An 11,404-nucleotide genomic window follows, 5' to 3' on the forward strand; every position below is an offset into this window, starting at 1 on the left:
GGTTGCAGTTTCAACCGATCTGATATATTTAACACCTCAAACCTCACCTGGACGAGAACATTGGGCCTGTATATGGTAATCTTGCAACCAGAGTTCAGTAATAGGTTGTAGTATTATCTAATATGATATATTTCACACGTCAAATCCCACCTGGACGAGAACATCGGGTCTGTATATGGTAATCTTGCAACCTGAGTTCAGTAATAGGTTGCAATTTCATTCAATCTAATATATTTCACACCTCAAACCTCACCTGGACGAGAACATTGGGTCTGTATATGGTAATCTTGCAACCTGAGTTCAGTAATAGGTTGCAATTTCATCCAATATGATATATTTTACACCTCAAACCTTACCTGGACGGGAACATCGGGTATGTATATGGTAATCTTGTAACCTGAGTTTAATAATAGGTTGCAGTTTCATCCAATCTGATATATTTCACACCTCAAGTCCCACCTGGATGAGAAAATCGGGTCTGTATATGGTAATATTGCAACCTGAGTTTGGTAATTGGTTGCATTTTCATCCGATATGATATATATCACACTTCAAACCTCACCTGGAAGAGAACATCGGGTATGTATATGGTAATTTCGCAACCTGAGTTCAGTAATAGGCTGCAGTTTCATCCAATCTAATATATTTCATACCTCAGACCTCACCTGGACGAGAACATCGGGTCTGAATATGGTAATATTGGAACATGAGTTCAGTAATAGTTTGCAGTTTCATGTAATCTGATATATTTCACACCTAAACCTCACCTGGACGAGAACATCGGGTCTGTATATGGTAATCTTGCAACCCGAGTTCAGTAATATGTTGCAGTTTCATCCAATCTGATATATTTTGACACCTTAAACCTCACCAGGACAAGAATATCGGGTCTGTATATGGTAATCTTGCAACCAGAGTTCAGTAATAGGTTGCAGTTTTATCCGATCTGATATATTTCACACCTCAAACCTCACCTGGAAGAGAACATCGGGTCTGTATATGGTAATCTTGTAACTTGAGTTCAATAATAGGTTTCAGTTTCATCCAATCTGATATATTTTAAACCTCAAACCTCACCTGGAAGAAAACATCGGGTCTGTATATGGTAATCTTGCAAACTGAGTTCAGTAATAGGTTGCAGTTTCATCCAATCTGACATATTTCACACCTTAAATCCCACCTGGACGAGAACATCGGGTTTGTATATGGTAATCTTGCAACCTGAGTTCAGTAATAGGTTGTAGTTTCATCTAATCTGATATATTTCACACCTCAAACCTCCCCTGGACGAGAATATCGGGTATGTATATGGTAATCTTGCAACCTGAGTTCAGTAATAGGTTGCAGTTTCATCCAATGTGATATATTTCATACCTCAAACCTCACCTGGACGAGAACATCTGGTCAGTATATGGTAATCTTGCAACTAAAGTTCAGTAATATGTTGCAGTTTCATCTAATCTGATATATTTCAGACGTCAAATCCCACCTGGACGAGAACATCGGGCATGTATATGGTAATCTTGCAACCTGAGTTCAGTAATAGGTTGTAGTTTCATCCAATCTGATATATTTCACACCTAAACCTCACCTGGACGAGAACATAGGGTCTGTATATGGTAATCTTGCAACCCGAGTTCAGTAATATGTTGCAGTTTCATCCAATCTGATATATTTTGACACCTTAAACCTCACCAGGATAAGAATATCGGGTCTGTATATGGTAATCTTGCAACTAGAGTTCAGTAATAGGTTGCAGTTTTATCCGATCTGATATATTTCACACCTCAAACCTCACCTGGAAGAGAACATCGGGTCTGTATATGGTAATCTTGCAACTTGAGTTCAATAATAGGTTTCAGTTTCATCCAATCTGATATATTTTACACCTCAAACCTCACCTGGAAGAAAACATCGGGTCTGTATATGGTAATCTTGCAAACTGAGTTCAGTAATAGGTTGCAGTTTCATCCAATCTGACATATTTCACACCTTAAATCCCACCTGGACGAGAACATCGGGTTTGTATATGGTAATCTTGCAACTTGAGTTCAGTAATAGGTTGTAGTTTCATCCAATCTGATATATTTCACACCTCAAACCTCCCCTGGACGAGAATATCGGGTATGTATATGGTAATCTTGCAACCTGAGTTCAGTAATAGGTTGCAGTTTCATCCAATGTGATATATTTCATACCTCAAACCTCACCTGGACGAGAACATCTGGTCAGTATATGGTAATCTTGCAACTAGAGTTCAGTAATATGTTGCAGTTTCATCTAATCTGATATATTTCAGACGTCAAATCCCACCTGGACGAGAACATCGGGCATGTATATGGTAATCTTGCAACCTGAGTTCAGTAATAGGTTGTAGTTTCATCCAATCTGATATATTTCACACCTAAACCTCACCTGGACGAGAACATCGGGTCTGTATATGGCAATCTTGCAACCCGAGTTCAGTAATATGTTGCAGTTTCATCCAATCTGATATATTTTGACACCTTAAACCTCACCAGGACAAGAATATCGGGTCTGTATATGGTAATCTTGCAACCAGAGTTCAGTAATAGGTTGCAGTTTTATCCGATCTGATATATTTTACACCTGAAACCTGACCTGGAAGAGAACATCGGGTCTGTATATGGTAATCTTGCAACTTGAGTTCAATAATAGGTTTCAGTTTCATCCAATCTGATATATTTTACACCTCAAACCTCACCTGGAAGAAAACATCGGGTCTGTATATGGTAATCTTGCAAACTGAGTTCAGTAATAGGTTGCAGTTTCATCCAATCTGACATATTTCACACCTTAAATCACACCTGGACGAGAACATCGGGTTTTTATATGGTAATCTTGCAACCTGAGTTCAGTAATAGGTTGTAGTTTCATCCAATCTGATATATTTCACACCTCAAACCTCCCCTGGACGAGAATATCGGGTATGTATATGGTAATCTTGCAACCTGAGTTCAGTAATAGGTTGCAGTTTCATCCAATGTGATATATTTCATACCTCAAACCTCACCTGGACGAGAACATCTGGTCAGTATATGGTAATCTTGCAACTAGAGTTCAGTAATATGTTGCAGTTTCATCTAATCTGATATATTTCAGACGTCAAATCCCACCTGGACGAGAACATCGGGCATGTATATGGTAATCTTGCAACCTGAGTTCAGTAATAGGTTGTAGTTTCATCCAATCTGATATATTTCACACTTAAACCTCACCTGGACGAGAACATCGGGTCTGTATATGGCAATCTTGCAACCTGAGTTCAGTAACAGGTTGCAGTTTCATCCAATCTAATATATTTCACACCTCAAACCTCATCTGGACGAGAACATCGAGTCTGTATAAGGTAATCTTAAAACCTGAGTTCAGTAATAGGTTGCAGATTCAACCGATCTGATATATTTCACACCTCAAACCTCACCTGGACAAGAACATCGGGTTTGTATATGGTAATCTTGCAACCAGAGTTCAGTAATAGGTTGTAGTTTCAACTAATCTGATATATTACACACCTAAACCTCACCTGGACGAGAACATCGGGTCTGTATATGGTAATCTTGTAACCTGAATTCAGTAATAGGTTGCAGTTTCATCCGATCTTATATATTTCACACCTCAAACCTCATCTGGACGAGAACATCGAGTTTGTATAAGGTAATCTTACAACCTGAGTTCAGTAATAGGTTGCAGTTTCAACCGATCTGATATATTTAACACCTCAAACCTCACCTGGACGAGAACATCGGGCCTGTATATGGTAATCTTGCAACCAGAGTTCAGTATAGGTTGTAGTATTATCTAATATGATATATTTCACACGTCAAATCCCACCTGGACGAGAACATCGGGTCTGTATATGGTAATCTTGCAACCTGAGTTCAGTAATAGGTTGCAGTTTTATCCGATCTGATATATTTCACACCTCAAACCTCACCTGGAAGAGAACATCGTGTCTGTATATGGTAATCTTGCAACTTGAGTTCAATAATAGGTTTCAGTTTCATCCAATCTGATATATTTCACACCTAAACCTCACCTGGACGAGAACATCGGGTCTGTATATGGTAATCTTGCAAACTGAGTTCAGTAATAGGTTGCAGTTTCATCCAATCTGACATATTTCACACCTTAAATCCCACCTGGACGAGAACATCGGGTTTGTATATGGTAATATTGCAACCTGAGTTCAGTAATAGGTTGTAGTTTCATCCAATCTGATATATTTCACACCTCAAACCTCCCCTGGACGAGAATATCGGGTATGTATATGGTAATCTTGCAACCTGAGTTCAGTAATAGGTTGCAGTTTCATCCAATGTGATATATTTCATACCTCAAACCTCACCTGGACGAGAACATCTGGTCAGTATATGGTAATCTTGCAACTAGAGTTCAGTAATATGTTGCAGTTTCATCTAATCTGATATATTTCAGACGTCAAATCCCACCTGGACGAGAACATCGGGCATGTATATGGTAATCTTGCAACCTGAGTTCAGTAATAGGTTGTAGTTTCATCCAATCTGATATATTTCACACCTAAACCTCACCTGGACGAGAACATCGGGTCTGTATATGGTAATCTTGCAACCCGAGTTCAGTAATATGTTGCAGTTTCATCCAATCTGATATATTTTGACACCTTAAACCTCACCAGGACAAGAATATCGGGTCTGTATATGGTAATCTTGCAACCAGAGTTCAGTAATAGGTTGCAGTTTTATCCGATCTAATATATTTCACACCTCAAACCTCACCTGGAAGAGAACATCGTGTCTGTATATGGTAATCTTGCAACTTGAGTTCAATAATAGGTTTCAGTTTCATCCAATCTGATATATTTTACACCTCAAACCTCACCTGGAAGAAAACATCGGGTCTGTATATGGTAATCTTGCAAACTGAGTGTAGTAAGTGGTTGCAGTTTCATCCAATCTGACATATTTCACACCTTAAATCCCACCTGGACGAGAACATCGGGTTTATATATGGTAATCTTGCAACCTGAGTTCAGTAATAGGTTGTAGTTTCATCCAATCTGATATATTTCACACCTCAAACCTCCCCTGGACGAGAATATCGGGTATGTATATGGTAATCTTGCAACCTGAGTTCAGTAATAGGTTGCAGTTTCATCCAATGTGATATATTTCATACCTCAAACCTCACCTGGACGAGAACATCTGGTCAGTATATGGTAATCTTGCAACTAGAGTTCAGTAATATGTTGCAGTTTCATCTAATCTGATATATTTCAGACGTCAAATCCCACTTGGACGAGAACATCGGGCATGTATATGGTAATCTTGCAACCTGAGTTCAGTAATAGGTTGTAGTTTCATCCAATCTGATATATTTCACACTTAAACCTCACCTGGACGAGAACATCGGGTCTGTATATGGCAATCTTGCAACCTGAGTTCAGTAACAGGTTGCAGTTTCATCCAATCTAATAAATTTCACACCTCAAACCTCATCTGGACGAGAACATCGAGTCTTTATAAGGTAATCTTAAAACCTGAGTTCAGTAATAGGTTGCAGATTCAACCGATCTGATATATTTCACACCTCAAACCTCACCTGGACGAGAACATCGGGTTTGTATATGGTAATCTTGCAACCAGAGTTCAGTAATAGGTTGTAGTTTCAACTAATCTGATATATTACACACCTAAACCTCACCTGGACGAGAACATCGGGTCTGTATATGGTAATCTTGTAACCTGAATTCAGTAATAGGTTGCAGTTTCATCCGATCTTATATATTTCACACCTCAAACCTCATCTGGACGAGAACATCGAGTTTGTATAAGGTAATCTTACAACCTGAGTTCAGTAATAGGTTGCATTTTCAACCGATCTGATATATTTAACACCTCAAACCTCACCTGGACGAGAACATCGGGCCTGTATATGGTAATCTTGCAACCTGAGTTCAGTATAGGTTGTAGTATTATCTAATATGATATATTTCACACGTCAAATCCCACCTGGACGAGAACATCGGGTCTGTATATGGTAATCTTGCAACCTGAGTTCAGTAATAGGTTGCAGTTTCATTCAATCTAATATATTTCACACCTCAAACCTCACCTGGACGAGAACATTGGGTCTGTATATGGTATTCTTGCAACCTGAGTTCAGTAATAGGTTGCAATTTCATCCAATATGATATATTTTTCACCTCAAACCTTACCTGGACGGGAACATCGGGTATGTATATGGTAATCTTGTAACCTGAGTTTAATAATAGGTTGCAGTTTCATCCAATCTGATATATTTCACACCTCAAGTCCCACCTGGATGAGAAAATCGGGTCTGTATATGGTAATATTGCAACCTGAGTTTGGTAATTGGTTGCATTTTCATCCGATATGATATATATCACACCTCAAACCTCACCTGGACGAGAACATCGGGTATGTATATGGTAATCTTGTAACCTGAGTTCAGTAATAGGTTGCAGTTTCATCAAATCTGATATATTTCACACCTCAAGTCCCACCTGGATGAGAAAATCGGGTCTGTTTATGGTAATATTGCAACCTGAGTTTGGTAATAGGTTGCATTTTCATCCGATATGATATATATCACACTTCAAACCTCACCTGGACGAGAACATCGGGTATGTATATGGTAATTTCGCAACCTGAGTTCAGTAATAGGTTGCAGTTTCATCCAATCTAATATATTTCATACCTCAGACCTCACCTGGACGAGAACATCGGGTCTGAATATGGTAATATTGGAACATGAGTTCAGTAATAGTTTGCAGTTTCATGTAATCTGATATATTTCACACCTAAACCTCACCTGGACGAGAACATCGGGTCTGTATATGGTAATCTTGCAACCCGAGTTCAGTAATATGTTGCAGTTTCATCCAATCTGATATATTTTGACACCTTAAACCTCACCAGGACAAGAATATCGGGTCTGTATATGGTAATCTTGCAACCAGAGTTCAGTAATAGGTTGTAGTTTTATCCGATCTGATATATTTCACACCTCAAACCTCACCTGGAAGAGAACATTGTGTCTGTATATGGTAATCTTGCAACTTGAGTTCAATAATAGGTTTCAGTTTCATCCACTCTGATATATTTTACACCTCAAACTTCACCTGGAAGAAAACATCGGGTCTGTATATGGTAATCTTGCAAACTGAGTTCAGTAATAGGTTGCAGTTTCATCCAATGTGACATATTTCACACCTTAAATCCCACCTGGACGAGAGCATCGGGTTTGTATATGGTAATTTGCAACCTGAGTTCAGTAATAGGTTGTAGTTTCATCCAATCTTATATATTTCACACCTCAAACCTCCCCTGGACGAGAATATCGGGTATGTATATGGTAATCTTGCAACCTGAGTTCAGTAATAGGTTGCAGTTTCATCCAATGTGATATATTTCATACCTCAAACCTCACCTGGACGAGAACATCTGGTCAGTATATGGTAATCTTGCAACTAGAGTTCAGTAATATGTTGCAGTTTCATCTAATCTGATATATTTCAGACGTCAAATCCCACCTGGACGAGAACATCGGGCATGTATATGGTAATCTTGCAACCTGAGTTCAGTAATAGGTTGTAGTTTCATCCAATCTGATATATTTCACACCTAAACCTCACCTGGACGAGAACATCGGGTCTGTATATGGTAATCTTGCAACCCGAGTTCAGTAATATGTTGCAGTTTCATCCAATCTGATATATTTTGACACCTTAAACCTCATCAGGACAAGAATATCGGGTCTGTATATGGTAATCTTGCAACCAGAGTTCAGTAATAGGTTGCAGTTTTATCCGATCTGATATATTTCACACCTCAAAACCTCACCTGGAAGAGAACATCGGGTCTGTATATGGTAATCTTGCAACTTGAGTTCAATAATAGGTTTCAGTTTCATCCAATTCTATATATTTTACACCTCAAACCTCACCTGGAAGAAAACATCGGGTCTGTATATGGTAATCTTGCAAACTGAGTTCAGTAATAGGTTGCAGTTTCATCCAATCTGACATATTTCACACCTTAAATCCCACCTGGACGAGAACATCGGGTTTGTATATGGTAATCTTGCAACCTGAGTTCAGTAATAGGTTGTAGTTTCATCCAATCTGATATATTTCACACCTCAAACCTCCCCTGGACGAGAATATCGGGTATGTATATGGTAATCTTGCAACCTGAGTTCAGTAATAGGTTGCAGTTTCATCCAATGTGATATATTTCATACCTCAAACCTCACCTGGACGAGAACATCTGGTCAGTATATGGTAATCTTGCAACTAGAGTTCAGTAATATGTTGCAGTTTCATCTAATCTGATATATTTCAGACGTCAAATCCCACCTGGACGAGAACATCGGGGATGTATATGGTAATCTTGCAACCTGAGTTCAGTAATAGGTTGTAGTTTCATCCAATCTGATATATTTCACACCTTAAACCGCACCTGGACGAGAACATCGGGTCTTTATATTGTAATCTTGCAACCAGAGTTCAGTAATAGGTTACAGTTTCATCCAATCTGATATACTTCACACCTCAAATCCTACCTGGACGAGAACATCGGGTCTATTTATGATAATCTTGTAACCTGAGTTCAGTAATAGGTTGCAGTTTCATCCATTTGATATATTTCACACCTCAAATCCCACCTGGACGAGAACATCGGGTCTGTATATGGTAATCTTGTAACCTGAGTTCTGTAATAGGTTGCAGTTTCATCCGATCTGATATATTTCACACACCTCATACCTTACCTGGACGTGAAAATCGGGTCTTTATGGTAATTTCGCAACCTGAGTTCAGTAATAGGTAGCACGTTCATCCAGTCTGATATATTTCACACCCCAAACCTCACCTGGTCGAGACATCAGGTCTGTATATGGTAATCTTGCAACCTGAGTTCAGTAACAGGTTGCAGTTTCATCCAATCTGATATATTTCGCACCTCAATCCTCACCTGGACGAGAACATCGAGTCTGTATAAGGCAATATTACAACTTGAGTTCAGTTATAGGTTGCAGTTTCAACCGATCTGATATATTTCACACTTCAAACCTCACCTGGACCAGAACATCGGGTCTGTATATGGTAATCTTACAACCAGAGTTCAATAATAGGTTGTAGTTTCATCTAATATGATATATTTCACACGTCAAATCCCACCTGGACGAGAACATCGGGTCTGTATATGGTAATCTTGCAACCTGAGTTCAGTAATAGGTTGCAGTTTCATCCAATCTGATATATTTCACACCTCAAACCTCACCTGGACGAGAACATTGGGTCTGTATATGGTAATCTAGCAACCTGAGTTCAGTAATAGGTTGCACTTTTATCCAATATGATACATTTTACACCTCAAACCTTACCTGGACGGGAATATCGGGTCTGGATATGGTAATCTTGTACCTGAGTTCAGTAATAGGTTCCAGTTTCATCCGATTTGATATATTTCACACACCTCATACCTCACCTGGACGAGAAAATCGGGTTTGTATATGGTAGTTTCGCATCCTGAGTTCAGTAATTGGTAGGATGTTCATCCAGTCTGATATATTTCACACCTCAAACCTCACCTGGACGAGACATCGGGTCTGTATATGGTAATCTTGCAACCTGAGTTGAGTAACAGGTTGCAGTTTCATCCGATATGATATATTTCACACATCAAACCTCATCTGGACGAGAACATCGAGTCTGTATAAGGTAATCTTACAACCTGAGTTCAGTAATAGGTTGCAGTTTCAACCGATCTGATATATTTCACACCTCAAACCTCACCTGGACGAGAACATCGGGTCTGTATATGGTAATCTTGCAACCAGAGTTCAGTAATAGGTTGTAGTATCATCTAATCTGATATATTTCACACATCAAATCCCACCTGGACGAGAACATCAGGTCTGTATATGGTAATCTTGCCACCTGAGTTCAGTAACAGGTTGCAGTTTCATCAAATCTAATATATTTCACACCTCAAACCTCATCTGGACGAGAACATTGGGTCTGTATTTGGTAATCTTGCAACCTGAGTTGAGTAACAGGTTGCAGTTTCATCCGATATGATATATTTCACACATCAAACCTCATCTGGACGAGAACATCGAGTCTGTATAAGGTAATCTTACAACCTGAGTTCAGTAATAGGTTGCAGTTTCAACCGATCTGATATATTTCACACCTCAAACCTCACCTGGACGAGAACATCGGGTCTGTATATGGTAATCTTGCAACCAGAGTTCAGTAATAGGTTGTAGTATCATCTAATCTGATATATTTCACACATCAAATCCCACCTGGACGAGAACATCAGGTCTGTATATGGTAATCTTGCCACCTGAGTTCAGTAACAGGTTGCAGTTTCATCAAATCTAATATATTTCACACCTCAAACCTCATCTGGACGAGAACATTGGGTCTGTATTTGGTAATCTTGCAACCTGAGTTGAGTAACAGGTTGCAGTTTCATCCGATATGATATATTTCACACATCAAACCTCATCTGGACGAGAACATCGAGTCTGTATAAGGTAATCTTACAACCTGAGTTCAGTAATAGGTTGCAGTTTCAACCGATCTGATATAGTTCACACCTCAATTCTCACCTGGACGAGAACATCGGGTATGTATATGGTAATCTTGCAACCTGAGTTCAGTAATAGGTTGCAGTTTCATCCAATCTAATATATTTCACACCTCAAACCTCACCTGGACGAGAACATTGGGTCTGTATATGGTAATTTTGCAACCTAAGTTCAGTAATAGGTTGCAGTTTCATCCAATATGATATATTTTACACCTCAAACCTTACCTGGACGGGAACATCGGGTCTGTATATGGTAATCTTGTAACATGAGTTGAATAATAGGTTGCAGTTTCACCCAATCTGATATATTTCACACCTCAAACCTCACCTGGACGAGAACATCGGGTCTGTATATGGTAATCTTGCAACCCGAGTTCAGTAATAGGTTGCAGTTTCATCCGATCTGATATATTTCACACCTCAAACCTCACCTGGACGAGAACATCGGGTCTGTATATGATAATCTTGTAACCCGAGTTCAGTAATAGGTTGCAGTTTCATCCAATCTGATATACTTCACACCTCAAATCCTACTTGGACGAGAAAATCAGGTCTGTATATGGTAATTTCGCAACCTGAGTTCAGTAATAGGTAGCAAGTTCATCCGATATGATATATATCACACCTCAAACCTCACCTGGACGAGAACATCGGGTATGTATATGGTATTTTCGCAACCTGAGTTCAGTAATAGGTTGCAGTTTCATCCAATCTGATATATTTCACACCTCAAACCTCACCTGGACGAGAACATCGGTTCTGAATATGGTAATATT

The sequence above is a fragment of the Papaver somniferum genome, chromosome 8 (assembly GCF_003573695.1).
Source record: "Papaver somniferum cultivar HN1 chromosome 8, ASM357369v1, whole genome shotgun sequence".
Lineage (NCBI taxonomy): Eukaryota > Viridiplantae > Streptophyta > Magnoliopsida > Ranunculales > Papaveraceae > Papaver > Papaver somniferum.